At 47.7% G+C, this 23,523-nt stretch overlaps 1 long non-coding RNA gene across 1 annotated transcript in view; it reads right to left on the reverse strand.

Annotated features, from left to right (window-relative positions):
* LOC146062565 (uncharacterized) overlaps positions 1-23,523 on the reverse strand; it is a 158,318-nt gene that overhangs the window by 57,695 nt on the left and 77,100 nt on the right. The window lies entirely within an intron of this gene.

Raw genomic sequence — 23,523 nt, forward strand, 5'->3', positions numbered from 1 at the left:
TCTGATATGATTACATAAGGAATGTGAAGACTTTGAACTGAAGTGGTTATTTCAGTTGTAAGACAGTGGCAGGGAAAGTCATAGACGGCAGGTACCTTTCCCCTAGAATCCTGTCTTATGGCACATAGACTGCAGGCTATTTCAATCTGTGTGGTAAGCTCCGGCTTACAAAGGGTGTTCTGTCCTGGGCTGGTAATCAGGAGAGCACCTGATTCTTTAAAAAGGAGTCAGCCCTCTCCATAGTGCTCTCTCTCTCTCCCTGGGTGTTGGAGGCAGTAAGCTGCTGCTAGAGAGAGACAAGGCTGTAAGTACTGCATTACTTGATCTATATCTGCTGTGTGTGTCCAGTGTCACATAGTGTGGCCCTGGTATAGAGAGGGACGTTTATTCTGTTTAGTTAGAGCTCAGACGAGCAGGTTTTTGTTTTCTGTTTTGCCTGAAGTGTAAAGGCTGTTGTTAGTTTCTTGCTCTGAGTGCTGCAATAAAACTCAGGCAAGCCCTGTTTTGGACCCAAGCCGTGATGTCACTGTCTAAGTCTGTGCCAAATCCTCACCTGTGCCTACCCGTTTGATGCTAAAACCCCACATATGGTGGAGAATGCGAGCAAGCATCTCACTTAAAGAGACATACATCGAACTATAGGACTTTTGCTACAGCAAGCTGGAAGTTGTTGCTAAAGGCAACCAGCCACAAGTGAGTGTCTGGAGTGCACTGATACTTGCATGTCCTGGCTAAAGGCTGCTGTAACACTGCAACAGGAGACTGTTAAAATGGAGGACCTTTTAAAACACTTGGTGCAGGCAAACGCATGTCAGCAAAAGGTGCATGAGGAGGCCATGCGTGCCCAGGCTGAAACCAATGTTTTGCTGCTTGAATCCAACAGACTAGCCTTAAAGGAACAGCAGCAAATTAATCTGCAATTACAAGAGCAAATACAGAATGTGGCTAAGAGTGTGGCGCAGAGTGTGCAAACACCCCAACCCTTGCTTCCAACCACACGGGCTGCAGTACAGAAATCTCTGCAAAAGATGACTCTCACGGATGATGTAGAGGCCTTTCTTGCGGTGTTTGAACGTGTAGCAGAGCGTGAACAGTTACCCGTGGATCAATGGGCAGGTGTGGTAGCACCTTTTCTAACTGGAGAACCACAAAAGGCGTATTTTGATCTGAGTGAGCAGGATGCTAACGACTACGCGAAACTCAAGGGAGAGATCCTTGCTCGCTTAGGCGTAAACATGAGTGTGCGTGCCCGGAAGGTGCATAACTGGACTTTTTCTGAACAGTTACCTGCGCGGTCCCAAATGTATGACCTGGTCCACCTGGTAAGGAAATGGCTACAGCCAGAGGAGTCTACACCAGCGCAGATCGTGGAGAGAGTCGTGCTGGACAAGTATCGTTGTTCCTTACCTCCAAAGGTTCAGCGCTGGGTCGGTCAGGGCGACCCTAATGATGCCGAGGGGCTTGTCAACTTGGTTGAGAGGTACAGAGCTACTGAAAATCTACTCCAAGAAGTGCCTCCTGGACATTCCACCCTCAAGAACAGCAAAACGGCCGGATCATCTGGTAAGACTGTTCCGTTTACTAGAGGGGTGAATAATGTTGTAAAGGGAGGTGGCCTAGATGGGGAACAAACAGTGGAGAGGCGTTCCCAAGGGACAGTGGGGTCCAAACCTGGGTCGCAAAAAGACTGGGGCCGCATACAGTGTTGGCGTTGTCATGGACCTGGGCATATTGCTGCCAATTGCCCCCTTACTTCTGAGCCAATGGAGTGTGATACAGCCTGGCGAAGCTCTTTATATGCACGTTCTGTTTTCTCTGCTGAGACTGTGTCAGAAACTGGACAGCAAATATGTCATGTAAAGGTGGATGGTTATCCCGGGAGGGCTCTACTGGACTCTGGGAGTTTAGTTACTCTCGTCCATGCCAGCTTGGTAGACCCTGGGACACTCACAGGACGTTACATAGGGGTCTTCTGCATACATGGGGACACCAAGGAGTATCCCACAGCTTTAGTCCAGCTAAAGAGTACTTGTGGAACTGTGTCCCATGAAGTGGGCGTGGTAGAGACCCTGATGCATAGTGTGATCCTGGGAAGAGACTTCCCATTGTTCTGGGACTTGTGGAAAAAGAATGTACACTGCACTAGAAATGATGTTAATAATGAGAATGTGGGCCCTGTGATTAGTCCTGAGCCTTTTGATCAGGATACTGAGGTTCAAACGGTAGGGGTGACCACTATTGAATCTGACCGTTTTCCCCTAGCTGTTCTTGCAGGTGAAGCTGAGGAGCAGGAAGAAGCGTGTGACATGCCTGAGCTAGAGATGTCACGTGATAATTTTGGGACTGCTCAACTTAGAGATCCCACCTTATTAAGAGCTAGGGAAAATCCTAAAGTCATAAATGGTGAGCCCCAATACCCCAATGCTGACAAAGAGTTCCCATATATGGCCATTAACCAGGATCTACTGTATCGGGTAGATAAAAAAGTGGGAAGTGTAAATTATAAAGTGTATCAACCAGGTAAACGGAAGCCAGAACAGTTGTACCATGTGAACTTAATTAAACCCTGGAAAGACAGAGAGACTTTGACAGCTGTAAGTGCCCCCTCTAGTGATAGCCCAGAGGTGCGGGTGTCAGAGACCCTGTCCAAATCCCAGAAGCAGGAAACTAAAGAGTTAGTACAAAGGAATTATGATGTGTTCTCAGAACTTCCAGGGCGCACCACAGCCATAAAACATGACATTGTCACCGAACCTGGAGTTCGGGTACGCTTAAAACCCTATAGAGTACCAGAAGCGCGTAGACAGGCCATATCTGGGGAGGTCCAAAAACGTTACCTGGGGTATGTTATCGGGAGAGGTATAATAAAGCCACAAATAAATAAAGTGGAGGCTATCCAAGACTGGCCTCGTCCTACGACAAAAAAACAAGTCAGGGCTTTTTTGGGAATTCTGGGGTATTACCGTAGGTTCATTCCCCAGTTTGCAACCATGGCAGCGCCCCTAACCGATCTTACCAAAGGAGGTAGGGCAGTTATGGTCAGCTGGAACCCAGAGGCTGAAAGGGCATTCCAAGAATTAAAAGTGGCCCTTTGTAATCAACCAGTCCTGATCACTCCAGATTTTAAAAAAGAGTTTGTCGTACAGACTGATGCTTCTGATGTGGGACTAGGTGCTGTCCTCTCCCAAGAAGTTGGTGGAGAGGAACACCCGGTAACATATTTGAGCAGGAAGCTCACACCTACAGAGAGAAACTACAGTATAGTCGAGCGGGAGTGCTTAGCAATCAAGTGGGCCCTTGAATCCCTAAAGTACTATCTCTTAGGACGCTCCTTTAGATTAATCACTGACCAATCCCCACTTACATGGATGTACCAAGCCAAAGAGAGAAATGCAAGGGTCACGAGATGGTTTCTCAATTTGCAAAATTTCAAATTTACAGTGGAACACAGAGCAGGAAGGCTTCAGGGTAATGCCGATGCCCTATCCCGAACATACTGCCAGTTGGCAGACAGTGTCCGACCCCACAGGTTCGAACAGAGGGGGAGGGTATGTAAGACAGTGGCAGGGAAAGTCATAGACGGCAGGTACCTTTCCCCTAGAATCCTGTCTTATGGCACATAGACTGCAGGCTATTTCAATCTGTGTGGTAAGCTCCGGCTTACAAAGGGTGTTCTGTCCTGGGCTGGTAATCAGGAGAGCACCTGATTCTTTAAAAAGGAGTCAGCCCTCTCCATAGTGCTCTCTCTCTCTCCCTGGGTGTTGGAGGCAGTAAGCTGCTGCTAGAGAGAGACAAGGCTGTAAGTACTGCATTACTTGATCTATATCTGCTGTGTGTGTCCAGTGTCACATAGTGTGGCCCTGGTATAGAGAGGGACGTTTATTCTGTTTAGTTAGAGCTCAGACGAGCAGGTTTTTGTTTTCTGTTTTGCCTGAAGTGTAAAGGCTGTTGTTAGTTTCTTGCTCTGAGTGCTGCAATAAAACTCAGGCAAGCCCTGTTTTGGACCCAAGCCGTGATGTCACTGTCTAAGTCTGTGCCAAATCCTCACCTGTGCCTACCCGTTTGATGCTAAAACCCCACACAGTATTATGACTGTGAACGATATTTTTAATCCACTTGCTAATAACAGGAAAGACCAGCAGATTACACATGTAAAAGTGACTGTAAAGTGCTTTTCCAACTACCCAGAGGATTGATATGGATTAACAATCAAGTACACTGCAGCCCTACAGTGATTAGAACAGCACACATTAATTGGATCTGTGGAACTACATAACCCAGAAAAATGCACAGTCCATTATTTAGCAATGCAACTAGCAAAATGTGATTTTGCTGGGATATGTAGTTCCACACACAGCAATCTTTTGGACACATAAAGCATACCACCATAATAGCATGCGCACATGACATAGCAAAATGTGTAGTTGACATGTGTGGACACTTACCAGTTGGCGGTGGAGTGGGGGGCCTGTCTGTGTCGGCAATGTGGATGCCGGGAAGCACCCCCGGTGGGATTATTCAGCGTAGCAGCCTCTCATAGGCCTTAAAGTGGACTTCCTGCCTAGGGCCACCTCCTGTGCGACAGGCCTCTTTCTTCTCCAGGGCAAGCTTGGCTTTGAGGAGGCGCTTGATGTCATATCGTTTTTTTACGTTGCGCACACTCCTCTTGTGTGTGCTAACTGCATTTACCGCGGAGGTGATATTGTCCCACATCCCCTTCTTTCTTGCCACACTTGTGTGGTGATGGTGAGGACCAAGTAGGCGGTCATACAGGGGCAAGAGTGCACGCACCAGGGCCATAGTCTCCTCATAAGAGAACCTGACTTTCCTCCCACTAGCTGTACGAGCTGCATTATCCTCCTCCTCCGCATTTTCAGCCTCACCCTCTTCCTCCTCCTCCTCCTCCTCCTCCTGTCCTGCTTCTTCCCCCAGCACCTCCAAGTCTGCTTTATCTGCCTCCTGCACAGGCCAGTCCACCTCTGAAAAATCACCCTCTTGCAGCTCCTCCTCAGTGTGCCTGGCACTCTGTTCCTCCTGTGAGGACACATGGCTTGTGCCTGCTTCCTCCTCATCCTCCATAGCCACCTGCTCAGCTTCCACCATGTGGCCTCTCCCTGGTGCAGCTCTTGCTGGGGGCATGCTGGCTCTCCCTGTCCTGCCTCTGGCAGTGCTGCCTCTCACTCCCCTACCTCTCCCAGTGGTTGGGGTATTTGGGCCCAAGCTAGCTGTCCCTCTGCCTCCTCTGCACCTTATGACTGCTCCTCTCCTCTCCATCTCAAACGCCTTACTCCCTTTCAAAGGGTAAAATGGCGTCTGCGCCCCTTTATATAGGGGGTGTGATGCGTATTGCAAGGGACTAAGGTGGGCCAATAGGTTAGCATGTTGTATGGGCTGATCAGGTGTATTGGTGTAAATTGCATTCCGGTTGGCCGCAAATACGCACATGACCTAACCCGGAAATCGCACTTTTATGGCGTATTACATTGACTCAATTCGCACCATATCGCCGTCTATCGCCATCTATCGCACTTTTCATGCGGCATTCAATACCCGGGGCGAAATGTAATAGGGTGTGATTTTTTAGACATGTGCGATTTTTGGTCAAAAACGGCCGAAATCGCACATTTTCCGAAAATCGCACATTTAATAGGTTGAAAATCGCGGTAAAAAATCGCACTTTTTACCGCGAAATCGCACTTTTAGAAGTGCGATTTTTAGTCACATTTCAATTCGCATCCAGATGTTTTCCCATTATAAAGTATACAACTCGCAAATGTAATAGGGTGCGATTTTTGGTCAATGTTACCAAAAATCGCAAAAAAAATAGACCAGGTTCTGACAGGCGAATTTGACAGAACCATGCACAGATCATTGAGATCTGTGCATGGTTCTGTTAATAAAAATGTGTAAAAGTGTTTTTATAAAAAAAAAACGGCGTGGGGTCCCCCCTCCTAAGCATAACCAGCCCCGGGCTCATTGAGCCGGACCTGGTTCCAAAAATACAGGGGGACAAAAAGCATAGGGGTCCCCCGTATTTCTGAAACCAGCCCCGGACTCTTGGACCGGTCCTGGTTCCAAAAATACGGGGGACAAAAAATCTGGGGGTCCCCCGTATTTTGAAACCAGCACCGGGCTCCAACAGCCCGCGGTGTCATGCCACAGCCGGGGGACACTTTTTATACAAGGTCCCCCGGCCAAAACATGAGCACCGTGGCTGGTCAGCCTTGGACGGGGTACCTGGAGGAGTGGGGACCCCCCCAATAAAGGGGTCCCCCCCCCCAGGCTTCACCCGTCCAGGGCTGAAGCCCGGGGCTGTCACCGGCGTCCGTGGCCAGTGGACGCCGGCCTGATAGGGTTAAATCCATCATACATATCATTACATTGCTTTTTACCGGCGAACTACAAGTGCCAGCAGACCTCCCCCGCATGCTGGGACTTGGAGAACCACAAGTCCCAGCATGCGGGGCATTAATGGGCCCGCTGGGACTTGTAGTCCACCTGTAAAAAGAATGTTTATAAAAAACACACACACAGAGAAGTACAAGTTTATTACACACACACACCTCAATTTTACACCAGCATACTTACCATTCCTGGATCCAGCGCTGGTCTGGCTGCTTCACAGCCGGCTCCCCCCGCACTGACAGGCAGCGGGGAGAACCGGCTTTCTCCGTTGCTTCTAACAGCTTCTGTAGCGCTGTCCGAGTGCTACAGAGGCTGAGAGCGTGATTGGCTGAGCTACAGTATGCGTCTCCATGGAGACGCATAGCTCAGTCCTGATTGGCTGAGCTATGCGTCTCCATGGAGACGCATACTGTAGCTCAGCCAATCACGCTCTCAGCCTCTGTAGCACTCGGACAGCGCTACAGAAGCTGTTAGAAGCAACGGAGAAAGCCGGTTCTCCCCGCTGCCTGTCAGTGCGGGGGGAGCCGGCTGTGAAGCAGCCAGACCAGCGCTGGATCCAGGAATGGTAAGTATGCTGGTGTAAAATTGAGGTGTGTGTGTGTGTAATAAACTTGTACTTCTCTGTGTGTGTGTTTTTTATAAACATTATTTTTACAGGTGGACTACAAGTCCCAGCGGGCCCATTAATGCCCCGCATGCTGGGACTTGTGGTTCTCCAAGTCCCAGCATGCGGTGGAGGTCTGCTGGCACTTGTAGTTCGCCGGTAAAAAGCAATGTAATGATATGTATGATGGATTTAACCCTATCAGGCCGGCGTCCACTGGCCACGGACGCCGGTGACAGCCCCGGGCTTCAGCCCTGGACGGGTGAAGCCTGGGGGGGGGGGAACCCCTTTATTGGGGGGGTCCCCACTCCTCCAGGTACCCCGTCCAAGGCTGACCAGCCACGGTGCTCATGTTTTGGCCGGGGGAACTTGTATAAAAAGTGTCCCCCGGCTGTGGCATGACACCGCGGGCTGTTGGAGCCCGGTGCTGGTTTCAAAATACGGGGGACCCCCAGATTTTTTGTCCCCCGTATTTTTGGAACCAGGACCGGTCCAAGAGTCCGGGGCTGGTTTCAGAAATACGGGGGACCCCTATGCTTTTTGTCCCCCCGTATTTTTGGAACCAGGTCCGGCTCAATGAGCCCGGGGCTGGTTATGCTTAGGAGGGGGGACCCCACGCCGTTTTTTTTTTAACTTTTTTTTTTTGCACAAAATCGCATTTATAAAAATGCGCACATTTTCATGACTGAAAATGCGCACATTTTCATGACTAAAAATCGCGGCAAATCGCATTTTTTGCCGCTAATTCCCATCTCATTACATATGCGAATTCGCGGCAAAAAATGCGATTTTTAAAGGTGCGATTTGGTGCGATTTTTTTTTAGTCTAAAAATCGCACCCTATTACATTTCGCCCCCGATTTCTGTAAAAAAATGCGATTTTAAAAAATGGCGATACACGGCGATTTCAGCAAAAATCGCATTTTCTGAAAAACGGTCAACACAATAAATCTCGCCCTCTGTCTTGCCAGGTAGCTTGACTTTGACCTAAATATCCAAATGGCGATACACGGCGATTTGAGCAAAAATCGCATTTTCTGAAAAACGGTCAACACAATAAATCTCGCCCTCTGTCTTGCCAGGTAGCTTGACTTTGACCTAAATATCCAAATCTCTCCTCGTTGCACCAATTCCTTACCCAAACATTGAGTTCTATCTTCCCCTTGGTGTACTGATATAATATATATATTATAGATTGTAAGCTTGCGAGCAGGGCCCTCCTACATTTTGACTGTCTGTAAATACCCTGTTTTGTTGTATCACTGTCTGCTATTGTAAAGCGCAACGGTATTTACTGCGGTATTTGCTGCGCTTTATAAGAAACTGTTAATAAATAAATAAATACTGGCAATACTTCTGAAAAAGTTACAGTGGTTGCCACCTGTTTTAGAGCAGTTCCTAACATTCTAAATTCATCTTTTACGGCCATGACTTCAGCATTAACCAGGTCATTTGTGCCTTTGGTGGACGATGACATCCACCTCCCTATCTTTTCTTGCTGCCTTTACAATTCTTAGCATGCGTTCTTTATCTCTTGGAGCTGTGGCTCCAGGTAAGCACCTTACTTGTTTCTCTACTATAGTAGCATTTCCCAGATGAACTCCTCTAACGATGTAATCTCCCAAAAGAAGTGCAGTCCTTTTTGGAGGTGAAATTTTCCTGGCCCTACAGTTATTAGAGATAGAAGTCCTCATATCTTCCTGTTCTTTATTGCCTACGTTGGTCATACATTCCAACCCTGCAAGAGCAGCATATGAGTTTTGCAGTGTGACCACTTTGGGAATGTGTCTGATGCCCTCTGTCAGTCTCTGCCTTTCAGAGCCCACAGCAGTCCAGGCAGAATGTCTTCTGGGGGCTCTCTGAGGCAGTGGTGGTTGCAAGGACACAGACATCCTACGTAGCTCAGCATGCAGTTTAGCTATCTCCTCCTGCAGCAAAGAAAATTGTTTGCAGATTGGACAGCAGCTGAGTCTCCAGAATGTCTCCCTCAAAACAAATGCACCAGGCCAAACATTGTATCAGATGTATGGTAATAACAATAATAATAATGTGTTTTGGCTTTTGTGTTCGAATTCACCTTTTTCTGTATTCTAACTCACCTGCTTCTGTTTCCACTCACAAGTCACTTAAATATTCAAGCTTCACTTTAGTCTGCAAGCTTCTCCCTCAATGGTATCGGCACCAGCGTCTCTGCACCGTTGTGCTTCTGAGCCCCTGCTTCCAAGTCTTCCCTGTGAGTACCTGCACCAGAGTCTCCGCACCTGTGTGCTTCCAAGGCTGTGCTCAATCATCTCTCTGTGAGTACCTGTACCAGAGTCTCCATGCCTGGGTGCTTCCAAGACTGTGCTCTATCTGTCTCCCATTTGAGTACCTGCACCAGAGGCCATATCCGTGTGTCTCCAGCTCTGCTGATCTCCCAGTGTGTACAGTGTGTACCTGCACCGACGCTGCCACATCCGTGTGTCTACAGCTCTGCTGCTCTGCTGATCCTCCCAGTGTGTACCTGCACCGGCGCTGCCGCATCCGTGTGTCTCCAGCTCTGCTGCTACGCTGATCCTCCCAGTGTGTACCTGCACTGGCGCTGCCGCATCCGTGTGTCTCCAGCTCTGCCGCTCCACTGATCTCCCAGTGTGTGCTTGCACCGGCGCTGCCGCATCCGTGTGTCTCCAGCTCCGCGGATCTCCAAGTGTGTACCAACACCGGCGCTGCTGCATCCGTGAGTCTCCAGCTATATTGTTCCATTGGGTCCCAGTGTATCCCGACACCTGTGCTTCTACCTCCGTGTATCCTCTGAACTGATTGCTCAAGTGATCTCCCAGTGTGTGCTCCTGTTCCATGAACTGATTTCTCAAGTGATCTCCCAGTGTGTACTCCTGTTCCATGAACTGATTGCTCAAGTGATCTCCCAGTGTGTACTCCTGTTCCATGAACTTGTTGCTCCAGTGCTCTCCCAGTGTGTACTTCTGTTCCTTGGACTTATCCTATGCTTCAAGTATTAATACCTGAGACTGTGTTATTCAATAAATGGTATTATTCATCTTAGCCTATGTGTAAGACTTATATTAAGCCTGCTACCTTCCAACCCTCAGTGTGCCCCATAGCTCCTGGTCTCCAAACGGACTCACAAAATCCACGAGTCCTGACAGTAAGCACTGGCCAAATGGATCCGGTTGTCACCCCGGAACTTTTTCAAGGCATCGCCAACCGTCTCCACGGATTGGAGGAGGGTCAACAACAAACATCTCAGGCTCTGCAAACATGGCCCAGTGCCGGGACCAGTTTCAGTCTTCATTATCTTCCAAGTCTTTTGCCCCTGCTGGCTCTGGCGCCGGCTCACCTCTTCCTCAGTCTCACTCCGGATCTGCACTGCGGTTGTCCCCGCCAGCCAAGTTTGATGGCTCTCCTCGAAGTTGTCGGGGATTTATCAATCAGTGTGAGGTCCATTATTCTTTGTTGCCATGGAACTTTCCTAGTGATCAGACTCGAGTAGACTTCATTGTATCTTTGTTGTCTGGATCTGCCTTAGACTGGGTTTCTCCTCTCTGGGAAAGACAAGACCCCCTGCTAACCAAGTATGCAGACTTTATTTTCTCTTTCCGGAGAATATTCGATAAACCTGGCCATGTTACCTCTGCCGCTGCTGAGATTCTACGCCTTTGTCAGGGCTCTAAAACTGTGGCCCAGTATGTCATTCAGTTCCAGACCGTGGCATCTGAGCTGCAGTGGAATGAAGAGGCCTTGACTTCTACGTTCTTAGCAGGTTTATCCGATCGTTTAAAAGATGAACTGGCTACCCGAGATTTACCGTCCTCCTTGAATGAAGTTATTTCCCTGTGTAATAAAATTGATCTTCGCTTCAGAGAAAGACAGTTGGAAAAGGCTCGTCAAGACCGTGGTCGCCCTCTGCCTAGTCCCCAGTTGCCTGCAATGACCAGAACATTGGTATCTCCCCCTCGTGATGAACCAATGCAAGTCAACTGTACCCGTCTCTCCCCAGAAGAACGGCTATGACGGCAACGTCAGAAACTATGCATCTATTGTGGTGAGTCCGGTCATTTCCTTGCCAGCTGTCCTCGTCTTCCGTTAAACGGGCAGTCCTAGTTGGTCTTGGAGAAGCCAAACTAGGACCATTTCAATCTTCTCCAACCAAAAGAGACTCTTGCATTCGTCTTCTAATTATGTTGCCCGATGGTCCTGTTTCTACCTTGGCTTTGATAGATTCTGGGGCTGCAGAGAACTTTGTCTACTCAGTTTCTCAAGACCCATGGGGTGAATCTTCGCAAGCTCCCTGCAGTCCTTCAACTGTCTTCTATCGATGGCAGTCTGATTCCGTATGGATCCATCACTCATCAAACTGATTCCCTAGAGATTCAAGTAGGTGCTTTACATAAAGAACGACTTTCCTTCCTGTTGATTCCCCAAACTGATCATCCGATAGTTCTTGGCCTGCCTTGGCTCCGAAAACACACCCCAGTAATTCACTGGAAATCTATGCAAATTCTGTCCTGAAGCAAGGAGTGCCATTCCACATGCCTACAGAAAGTTGTTCCAGTGCACGCTACTTCTTCACCTCTGCTTGATCTGCTTCCAGTTGTGTATAAAGAATTTGTTGATGTTTTCTGCAAAAAATCGGCAGATAAATTACCTCCTCATTGTCCTTGGGACTGTCCCATAGATTTGATTCCTGGAAAAACCCCTCCGTGGGGTCGAACTTATCCTCTTTTACTCCCCGAGACTGAGTCCATGGCTCAGTATATCCAAGAGAACCTTAAAAAAGGGTTCATCTGTCCTTCATCCTCTCCTGCTGGTGCAGGATTCTTCTTAGTCAAGAAAAAAGATGGGGGTCTTAGGCCCTGTATAGACAATCGAAAACTTAACAATATTACCATCAAGAACCGTTATCCTCTTCCGTTGGTTACAGAGTTGTTAGATAGGATCAAAGGGGCAAAGATCCTCTCTAAATTGGATTTGAGAGGAGCATACAATCTCATTCTTATTCGGGCTGGTGACGAGTGGAAGACAGCATTCAATACCAGAGATGGTCACTACGAATACTTAGTCATGTCATTCGGCCTCAGCAACGCTCCTGCAGTCTTTCAAGAGTTTATGAATGAGATCTTCCGTGACCTCCTCTATTATTCTGTAGTAGTGTATCTCGATGACATTTTGATCTTTTCACAGAATTTACAAGAACATCGACATCATGTCAAAGAAGTCCTTTAACAACTCTGGGTCAACCAGCTGTACTGTAAACTCGAGAAGTGTGAGTTCGAGAAAACGTCCGTACCATTTCTGGGCTACATTATCTCGGGTACCGGGTTGAGAATGCATCCTTCAAAAGTACAAGCTGTCCTAGATTGGACTCAACCTTCGACTTTAAGGTTGGTGCAATGTTTCATTGGTTTCTCCAACTACTACAGAAAATTCATTAAGAACTTTTCCGCCATTATCAGTCCTATCACTGCTCTCACACACAAAGGAGCCAATCCGGCTTGTTGGTCCCCCGAGGCTGTAGCAGCTTTTCAACATCTAAAACAAGTCTTCACCACGGCTCCTGTCCTACGTCAGCCTGACTGTTCCCGTCCTTTTGTCCTCGAAGTGGATGCTTCTTCCCTAGGTGTTGGAGCAGTTTTATCCCGGAAAGCTGATGATGGCAGTATGCATCCCTGTCGGTTCTTTTCTAAGAAATTCCTTCCTGCCGAGAGAAATTATCCTTTTGGAGAACAAGAGCTTCTTGCTATAAAACTGGCATTTGAAGAGTGGAGATACCTTCTTGAAGGAGCTAAATTCCCAGTTTCGGTTCTCACGGACCACAAGAATCTACTCTATCTTCAGAACACTCAATGTTTGAATCCAAGATTGGCCCGATGGGCTCTATTCTTCTCCAGATTCAACTTCTCCTTGTCTTTCCATCCTAGTTCTCAAAACCACAAAGCAGATGCTCTTTCTCTGTCCTTTTCCATGTCCCAAGAAGAACATATTTCAAATCATGTCCTTGATCCTTCCGTGTTCGCACATACCGAACTTCTGTCCATTCCTCGTGGTAAAACTTTTGTGAGTCCAAAACATAGACCTGCGTTACTTAAATGGGCACATGCCTCCCGTTTCTCAGGTCATCCTGGCATCAAAAAAACTTTGGAACTCCTTTAAAGATTGTATTGGTGGCCATCCATGAAGACGGACGTCACTTCATTTGTTGCTTCCTGCATTCCTTGTTCTCAGCACAAAACTCCTCGTCAGTCTCCAGCGGGCCTTCTTCAGCCTCTCTCCGTTCCGGAATGTCCCTGGTCTCACCTTTCTATGGACTTTATTAACGATTTACCAGCTTCCCAAGGTTACAACACCATATGGGTGGTCATGGACCGCTTCTCTAAGATGGCCCATTTCGTCCCTCTCAAGGGGTTGCCCTCAGCTCCCAGACTGGCTCAGCTCTTTGTCTCAGAGATATTTCGTCTTCACTGTTTGCCTAAAGAGATTATTTCTGACAGAGGAGTGCAATTCGTTGCCAAATTCTGGAGATCCCTGTGTAACGATTTTCGGGTCAAGTTGAATTTTTCCACGGCCTACCATCCGCAAACCAATGGCCAAACTGAAAGAGTCAATCAAGACCTAGAAACTTTTCTTCGATTGTATTTGTCTTCATCACAAGATAATTGGAGTGAATTATTGCCTTGGGCCGAGTTTGCTCACAACAATTCGTATCATTCGTCTTCAAACAAGACTCCTTTCTTCGTGTTCTACGGACAAAATCCTCGTGTTCTTCTCTTCGTTTCTTCTCGAGTATCTGGGAGAATGTACATTCCTCGTTACAGAAAGCCTCCCAGAGATATAAAAAATTTGCAGATCGACATCGACGAGCTGTTCCTGTTTTAAAAGTTGGGGATAAAGTTTGGTTAGCCACAAAAAACATTAGATTACGAGTGCCTTCCATGAACTTCTCTCCTCGCTACATTGGCCTGTATTCCATTGTGTCTGTGTTATCTCCCGTGGCCTACAAACTGCAATTGCCTCGATTCTTAAGGATTCCTAATTCCTTCCACGTCTCCTTGTTGAAGCCTTTAATATTGAATCAATTTCAGAAGAGAGTTCCCAAGACACCTCCTATCCAGTCTCAAGGGGAGGTAGACTTCGAAATCAAGAAAATCTTAGACTCTAGAAATCGTTTGGGCAAGCTGCAATATTTGGTGGATTGGAAAGGATACGGTCCAGAAGAACGGACCTGGATTGATGCTTCCAGTGTTGATGCCCCAATTCTTTTAAAGAAATTTCATCATGAATTTTCAGGTAAGCCAGGGAAGTGTCCGGAGTCCACTTCAAAAGGGGGGGGGGTGTGCTGTCACGACCACTGGACACAAGCGGCGCTTAACAGTTCGGATCCAGCATCGAGGTCTTAGATCCCTTCATGTTGTACCGGCTGGAGGAGTCCTGCGGGTGTTTCCAAGCGGCTGTGCCTTTCATCGCCTGCCTAGCATTGTGGGTCTCCATTCCCGGGCACCATGTTGGCTTGGCCCTGTGTCTCAGTGCACCGCCATCTTCCCATGGACACCCAATGGCTTTCTCTCAGTTGTGCTCGTCCAATCAAGAGCTAGCCCGGGGTATTTAATCCCTCACCTGAGACTCAGCAGATGCCAGTGCTCCGCTATCTCTTCCCAGGAGGTAACCTGCGACCTGTGCTTCCCAGTGTGCTGCTGAACGAGCTCCTGCTTCCAAGATCTCCCAGTGTGTACAGGCACCAGTGTTTCCACACCTGTGTGCTTCTGAGCTCCCTGCTTCCAAGTCTCCCTGAGAGTACCGGCACCAGTGTCTCCGCACCTGCCTGCTCCCAAGACTGTGCTCCATCTCCCAGTGTGTATCGGCACCAGCGTCTGTGCACCTGTGTGCTTCTGAGCCTCTGCTTCCAAGTCTTCCCTGTGGGTACCTGCACCAGAGTCTCCGCACCTGTGTGCTCCCAAGGCTGTGCTCAATCATCTCCCTGTGAGTACCTGTACCAGAGTCTCCATGCCTGGGTGCTTCCAAGACTGTGCTCTGTCTGTCTCCCATTTGAGACCCTGCACCAAAGGCCGCATCCATGTGTCTCCAGCTCTGCTGCTCCGCTGATCCTCCCAGTGTGTACCTGCACCGGTGCTGCCGCATCCGTGTGTCTCCAGCTCTGCTGCTCCGCTGATCCTCCCAGTGTGTACCTGCACCGGCGCTGCTGCATCCATGTGTCTCCAGCTCTGCTGCTCCGCTGATCTCCCAGTGTGTGCTTGCACCGGCGCTGCCGCATCCATGTGTCTCCATCTCCACTGATCTCCCAGTGTGTACCAACACCGGCGCTGCCGCATCCGTGAGTCTCCAGCTATATTGTTCCATTGGGTCCCAGTGTATCCTGACACCTGTGCTTCCACCTCCGTGTATCCTCTGAACTGATTGCTCAAGTTATCTCCCAGTGTGTACTCCTGTTCCATGAACTGATTGCCCAAGTGATCTCCCAGTGTGTACTCCTGTTCCATGAACTGATTGCTCAAGTGATCTCCCAGTGTGTACTCCTGTTCCATGAACTGATTGCTCAAGTGATCTCCCAGTGTGTACTCCTGTTCCATGAATTGATTGCTCAAGTTATCTCCCAGTGTGTACTCCTGTTCCATGAACTTGTTGCTCCAGTGCTCTCCCAGCGTGTAGTTCTGTTCCTTGGACTTATCCTATGCTTCAAGTATTAATACCTGAGACTGTGTTATTCAATAAATGGTATTATTCATCTTAGCCTATGCGTAAGACTTATATTAAGCCTGATACCTTCCAACCCGTCAGTGTGACCCATAGCTCCTGGTGTGCAAACGGACTCACAAAATCCACGAGTCCTGACACTAGTGTGTGGGAGCAAATGATTATCAGCTGTTTGCTTCCACACGGCCAAAAACTCTGCTAATCGACCCCAAACGGTTGTTCCAACTTGCTGGGAAAAATCAAACCTGTTTGATTTTTCCCAGCTAATCGTTCCGGTGTAGGGGGAAAGTTCCCCCAACTGCCAGATAAGTAGGCGGACCAGTGTCCGCTTACTACACCTTTTTCCCTGCCAGCGGCTCCGGTGAGCGGGGGGGGGGGGGAGCTGATGACAGTGGCACAAATGGCTTCGTCCCCTGCATCTAACAACTAACCGCAGCACAAAAGAAAAGCCCCATTCCCCCTGCGATCACCGGCACGCACAGCCCCAACCCCCCCCCCTTTTACCGCCAAAAACTCAGTCTCCGGCACCCATCCACGATGACCAGCACCAAGGTCTGTTAGTAAGCCACCATACAGAACAGCTGCCTGTTAGCGATTACAATTTCCAGCTATACAGTCATCGTTTCCATTGGAAATGTAAGAATAGTTTATAAATTATTTTCATCAATCTTTAAGCATGAAATACAAAACATGAATGCACAATTAACCCATCCATGTCTCTGGCGGCGAAGGAGTTATAGCCTGATAAAGAAGAGACTTATGATAGCATCATGTAATAGGGGAAGCGTCTGCTGCTGCACTCTATATAGATCTGGACAATATAGTGCCCGAGCCCTGATACACTGATTGCATGTTTGTACACATCAGGGTGCTGTTTGGTCATTTGTGACTGGTATAATGATTGCAATGAGAAATTACTAATGTGCGTGTTAATCAGATCTATTATTGAGTAATAACTCATTAACGATAACATCATCCGTTATCTCGCATCACAGTATGTGGTTAGCCTGCAAACCCCAATTAGTTACCCTTTAATAACACTGGTCCCCTATCTATCTGTCTGTCACACACACACACGAGTGTGTATAATAGACATGTACACTGGCAGTATTGTCAGGGGATGATTCTACTAGGAGGATATTTTCCTTATTGATTGTCACAGGCTATACTGCTTAATATTAAATCTTAGCTATAGGATCTGTATAGTTGTATCTTTTCTTTAAGAGGAGTCAATATTGACTCTGCTCTAACATTAAAGCAAATATTGACCCGGCCTCGGAAGTTGACTTATTTAAGATGCAAATTGCTGCTAGTGTAGGAGACATGCCACTGGGCTCAATCGTAATGCTAATTCTAGGCATGATACAACTCTGCTATACAGTCCTGGACTATATTGTATTTGTCTTACTGGAGATCAAACCCGAACAAGTTTATTTCAACTCTGGAATTTTTCCCTTTACAGTAAATATATGGCATTGCGATACTTATACTAGAGAAATGTATGTATATATAATATATGTATGTTTAATATATGCGTGTTTCTAAATTGATATGTATGTATATATGTATGTATATATATATATATATATATATATATATATCAATTTACATGCATATCAATTTACAAACACGCATATATTAAATACAACCCCACGTGTAGTGATACACAAGCCAACCTGATATACTGTATGTAGTCGCACTATTTATATTCATTTAGACTTCTGTTTTCAAGCATGATATACTATTCTTAAATGTAATGCCATTTCTCCATATTGCATTAATATTGTCTATTGACTGATAAGATGAATGCATATGCTAAATGTTAATGACTTTCTAAATGAGTTGCATTGGCTTTTAGCGTTTACTGTAAAGATGAAACAAATTCCTGATGGCGATTTAATAGCTCTATGAATGCAGTGGTGGATTCGGGGGGGGGGGGGGGGGGGGGGCACCCGGGCACGTGAGCTTTCCAACGAGCCCAGCCCCATGTATGTAGCCCCCTGGGAACCGGAGATATCGCCTGGCAAAGCTGTAAAAAAATTTCCCCATAGGATAATATGGGACCCGTCAATTCCGACCTCACCCGGTTCCAACAGGTGCCAGTTCCCCCCCTGGCATCACAGGAGCTCGTGATTGATGTTATTCAATTCCAAATCGCTGGGCCTTCAATATGATACCAGGATGGTCCATATCGGTCAATAGGTTCCAGAGATATAGAAATAGATATTTTTTTTATTTTTGAAATGTAATTTCATGGCTGTTCATGTTCTTTGAGGGCAGATTACTCTGGAACCAAACGTTCCAGTTTTACTGGACCAAAATCATTCAAAGCCCACTCAAAAGTTCTCCAATATGATACTTGTCTCATGTAAATGGGTCAGTTAGTTCCGAAGATATAGCCGGTTAAATGAGATAACTGGTAAAGGGGGGAGGGGTGGTTTTCTCTCCCCCTCACACCAGAAAATGCAGGGACTAGGCTGGTGTAAAAGGGGCCAACCTGGGAATGCATTTTCTGGTGTGAAATGGATATTATTTCAAATAGCTGGGACCTGCAGTGCTCGGAATACAGCCAGGCTTTGCCACTGTCAGTAGCTATCACTTCTGCCTGGCGGCGGTTGTCCCCCATTTACAACGAGCATGTATTCCCCGTTGGCAATGAGCATGTAATCCCATATGGCAACGAGCATGGAACCCTTGGCAATGAGCATGTAGATAAGTAGCACTTACTGTATGTAGCATAATTTTTAATAGGCATTATAGTGTTTGGCATAATACATAATGGACATCATGTCGTGTAACTTAACGTGCAATGGACATTATGGTGTAAATGTTTAATGCGCGCCTTTGGTGGACAATGTCCCTGTTTATGAAGCGTATTGTGAATTTTGTCTTAATCTGTGTGGCATTATGTGAATTCTGGCTCAATCCGTGTGGCATTATGTGAATTCTGGCTCAATCCGTGTGGCATTATGTGAATTTTGGCTCAATCCGTGTGGCATTATGTGAATTTTGGCTCAATCCGTGTGGCATTATGTGAATTTTGGCTCAATCCGTGTGGCATTATGTGAATTTTGGCTCAATCCGTGTGGCATTATGTGAATTTTGGCTCAATCCGTGTGGCATTATGTGAATTTTGGCTCAATCCGTGTGGCATTATGTGAATTTTGGCTCAATCCGTGTGGCATTATGTGAATTTTGGCTCAATCCGTGTGGCATTATGTGAATTTTGGCTCAATCCGTGTGGCATTATGTGTAAGGGGCAAGTATAATGGGGTCTAGTATTTTGTTACATAATGTGTAGAAGTTGTATATGGTGTTGTACACTACACTCAAGGACATGCCCCCTGTTGAGTGGCCACACCCCCTTTTCCAGAGCGCGCCTTCGGCGCGCGCACAACTACGTCCTTCACTTTTGTTGCCATGGTGGGCCTGCGTACTTTAAATGCCAGGGCCTATTTTTAATCCCATTCCCACCCTCTCTCTGCCGCTCTCTTAGCATGTACACTGGCACCACTAACACTGGCCCTCTCCCACCTAAACCCTCTTTTATCATGGTGCCCCCCCCCCTGTCATTTTATCCTGGATCCGCCCCTGTATGAATGTGTATTGTGTGCCTTTATTTCATATACATATTTGTATTACCATGCCGTCACAACAGACATCAGCGCTGCCAGCTAACAGGGCCATTCCCATTGCACAGATTACCTGACGAGTCGGGTCAGTATGGTCTCTACTACTAAGATTATATATGTTTTTATTTATATATATATATATATATATATATATATATATATATATATCACACCCCCCCTCCCCTGCGGAACTCAAACTCCCCCCTCCCCCACTAGCAGCACACGGACCCCCACCCACCCTCACCTCAATAAACTCAGCCCGGTGTTGGTGTCAGCGGGGGTCATGGTCTCCATGGTGGTGGTCCGGATCCCCCTCATCCATTGGAGCTGCCGCAATGGAGCAGAGAAAAAATTTTTCAAAATGGCCAAGACTAGCCAATCACGGCTTGCAGTGTCATTGCCTTGCCCCCTAGAGCTGGCTATATTAGCCAGCTCCAGACAGGGAGCAGCCAGTCCGACGGCGGAGGAGGAGCAGAGAAGAGCTCCAGAAGAACAAGCCCTGGGAGGTGGCAGCCCACAGATGAAGAACACAGAAGAAGAGGCTGAAGCCCTGGGAAGCAGCAGCCTTGCAAAAGAGCTTAAAAGGCCTCTGCCCCAGGTGAAGAACACAGAAGAAGAGGCTGAAGCGCTGGGAAGCAGTGGCCTTGCAAAAACCTTAAAAGGCCCCTGCCCCAGGTGAAGAACACAGAAGAAGAGGCTGAAGCCCTGGGAAGCAGCGGCCTTGCAAAAGAGCTTAAAAGGCCTCTGCCCCAGGTGAAGAACACAGAAGAAGAGGCTGAAGCCCTGGGAACCAGTGGCCTTGCAAAAGAGCTTAAAAGGCCACTGCCACAGGTGAAGACTCTGCAGAAGCCCTGGGGGGGGGGGGGGGGCAGGGACCCCCTGGGTGAAGACAAGATGCAGTTTAATAAAATATTTAAAAACCTGTTTGTGTTTTTATTTTAATATTTCTTTTACAGGGGGGCTATGGGTACCAGCGGGCCTTTAATGCCCCACATGCTCATACCCGTGGTTCTCCCAAGTACCAGCATGTGGGGCAGGCTTGCTGGGACCTATAGTCCTACTGTAAAAGACAATATACCTGTTTAAACAAGCTATCAACCCTGCACCCACCGCCCAGGGGTGCAGGGCCTATCTCCGGGCTTCAGCCCAGGACTGGGGTGCCCTGGAGAGGGGGGACCCCATTATTTGGGGGGAGGGTCCCCACCTCCCCAAAATTTCCCGGCCTGGGCTGACTAGTTAGGTTGGGTAATGCTTTGGCCACGGGACCCCATCAAGCGTGTCCCCTGGCTATGGCATTACACTCCCTGCTAGTGGAGCCTGGTGCTGGTCCCCAAAATACGACGGACCCCTATTCAATTTGTCCCCCGTATTTTGAAAACCAGGGCCAGCTCAAGAGCCTTGTGCTGGTCCCCAAAATATGGGGAACCCCCACTCACTTTGTCCTCTGAATTTTGGGAACCAGGACCACTCAAAGAGCCCGGGGCTGGTCATGCTTGTGGGGGGGGACCCCATGCTGTTATTTTTTTATTATTATTTTTCTATTATAGAAGAAGATGACACTTTACCAGGCTATTTTCCAACCCATTATTATACATCTGCAGACCTTAACAGAAATAAAGGGCTCATATTAAACTGTGACAAATAAAGTGATACAATTTATTAAGGAGCCTTTGAACTCCTGAAGCTACAAATTTGTCTTTTTCTGCAATAGTTATAAAACAACTGTAATAGTTTACTTGCAACATTGTGACAGAGAAAAGAGCATTCCAAGCCACAAGTGTATAGAAAAATAAAGAGTCTCTACTGAATTCTACACAAATACATATTGACTTTGGAATTGGATAATAACTCTTTATCCTACTGAAGTTATCTTTTCTCCAGAGAGGTTTGTTATAATAAAAATTCAAAACAGGCAGGCCCTCCCGCCTACTTCTTTGACATCAGAAGTTGGCTGAAAAAAAAAAAAGTTTACTTGTTGGAAGAAAAGTTGGTTAGATGTGTGGGGAACTGTTTTAGTTGGACTATCAAGTTGGATAGTTGGAGGTTAGACAGATGGAGCACCCTCTCCGCCCGGGCGACACTAGGATGAAAGCTTCTACATGCTGCCCATGGGACCCACTCCAGGGGCACCCACCGGGCCAGGCACTGTTTCTGTTCAGTGGGAGGAGGGAGGTGGGGGGGGGGGTCAGGCCCCAGGTCCCTGTGTGTGTGTCAGTGTGCATGTACAGTTAGTGTGTTTGTGTATGTCAGTATGCCCCTAAACCCTGTGTGTGTGCCTCAGACCCTGTACAGTGTATGTGTGTGTGCACACCCCCAGGACCCGGTACAATGTATGTGTGTGCCCCTAGACCCTGTACAGTGTGTGTGTGTCCCGAGACCCTATACTGTATATGTGTGTGTCAGTGTGCCCCTAGACCCTGTACAGTATATGTGTGTGTGTATGTCACTGTACTCCTAGACCCTGTACAGTATATGTGTGTAAGTCAGTAGTGTGCTCCTAGACCCTGTACAGTATATATGTGTATGTCAGTAGTGTGCCCCTAGAAGACCCTGTACAGTATGGGACTCACAGCGCCTAACCCTAACCTTACCCCCCCCCCAAAAGCCACAGCCTAACCCTAAGCCCACCCTTAATACCTATACCCCCCCCCCCCACCCTAACCTGCCCAGGAATACTCACATTCAGTTGTTCAGTATCCTGGTAGTTAAGATGCTGGCGCCTATATCTTCCTTGATGCTGGGTTTCCAGTGCCAGTCTCCTGGCAGTAATCAGCTTGCTGGTGTTGGTATTGTGACTGCCATCATCTTGACCCCCAGGATGCTGAATACATCTTATGTACACATATACACATATATTTTATTAAATATAGATATCAATGATTGAGGGTGTGGCCACGGCAGTGCGGGAGTGAGGAGGTGAGCTGGGAGAGCTCCCTGGACAAAATCCGATATATCTATATCCCTGCCAGCTAAACGCATGCTAAAACCGGAATAAGAGCCGAGACCGTGTGTTATAACCGGACCCACCAACTGAGCACCAGACGCTACAGTAATATTGGTGGAGGCTGCCAGACATCAAGCGGGAAGTGAGTGAAGAGACCCGGGAGGCCCGTACACGGAGCATCCGCCAGCGTCTGTGTGAGAGGCGCGCGGCGGTGACGTGGGTCTTGGTGACGCGGCAACCAGCAGACGGGAAGCAGCACGCGGCAGCAGTGAGAGGACAGCCGCGAGAAAGGCGCCTGTCTGCCGGCGGCCGTCCCAGCAGAAAGGAGCCAGCACCTGACAAGCTCCTAGTCGAGGAGGCTGAAGGCAATTCCCTTCAGCCGGACAACGACAGCGCGGTGAAGGGAGGAAGCGTGAGCCGGAGGCTGAAGGCTTGTTTGCGGCTAGAATCCTGAAGGAGAGGCACGAGGGGAATACGCCCAGTCTAAATCCCCCCCCCCCCCCCCCCCCCGGAGCTCGTTTTGTTGTACCGCTAATGCTGCATAAATTGTGAAACAAAACCTGGCTGTGGTTGGGAAACCCAAATAATGGCCAGAAAGTATAAGCCGCATGATATTGAGACCCGGCGCCAGTATTACCCTGATATAGGTGGGGAAGAGAGGAGGCTGTATGGGAGATGGTGTTGTGACAGTGTCATTTTGGATCCAGCTCCCCCTCAGCAGAGGAAAGGTGTCATCACTGTTGGTCAACACTTTTGGTGGTGTCAATTCTGAACTATTCTACCCTCTGGCACATATTAGCCATTACCATTATATCTCCACACATTATAATGGGGAAAACTGGGAATACCAGTGCTGCGGCACGCCTAGAAAAATACGCCCGTGCACAATCAAGCACAAAAAGTCAAACCCCTTCCTCCACCCCGCTGTCAACCCCTGTGAAAGGGAATGACCCACAAGAGGCCCAGGATATAACTATGGTACAACTCATGGACGCCATAAAAGGCTGTGAACAGAGACTTGTGGAAAAAGTCTCTGATTTACAATTAGAAGTGTCTCAGATGAGACAGGATATGAAAATGGTTAAAACCAAATGAAAGAAGCCGAATCCCGGATTTCAAAATTGGAAGATGGTAATAATGTCCTCGAGGCCAAAGTTGATGTCCTGTCCAATAAAATGAGTGAGATGAAAAATAAAATTTCAGATTTGGAAGGGAGAGGCTGAAGAAACAATA

The sequence above is a fragment of the Crinia signifera genome, chromosome 3 (assembly GCF_055691185.1).
Source record: "Crinia signifera chromosome 3, ASM5569118v1, whole genome shotgun sequence".
Lineage (NCBI taxonomy): Eukaryota > Metazoa > Chordata > Amphibia > Anura > Myobatrachidae > Crinia > Crinia signifera.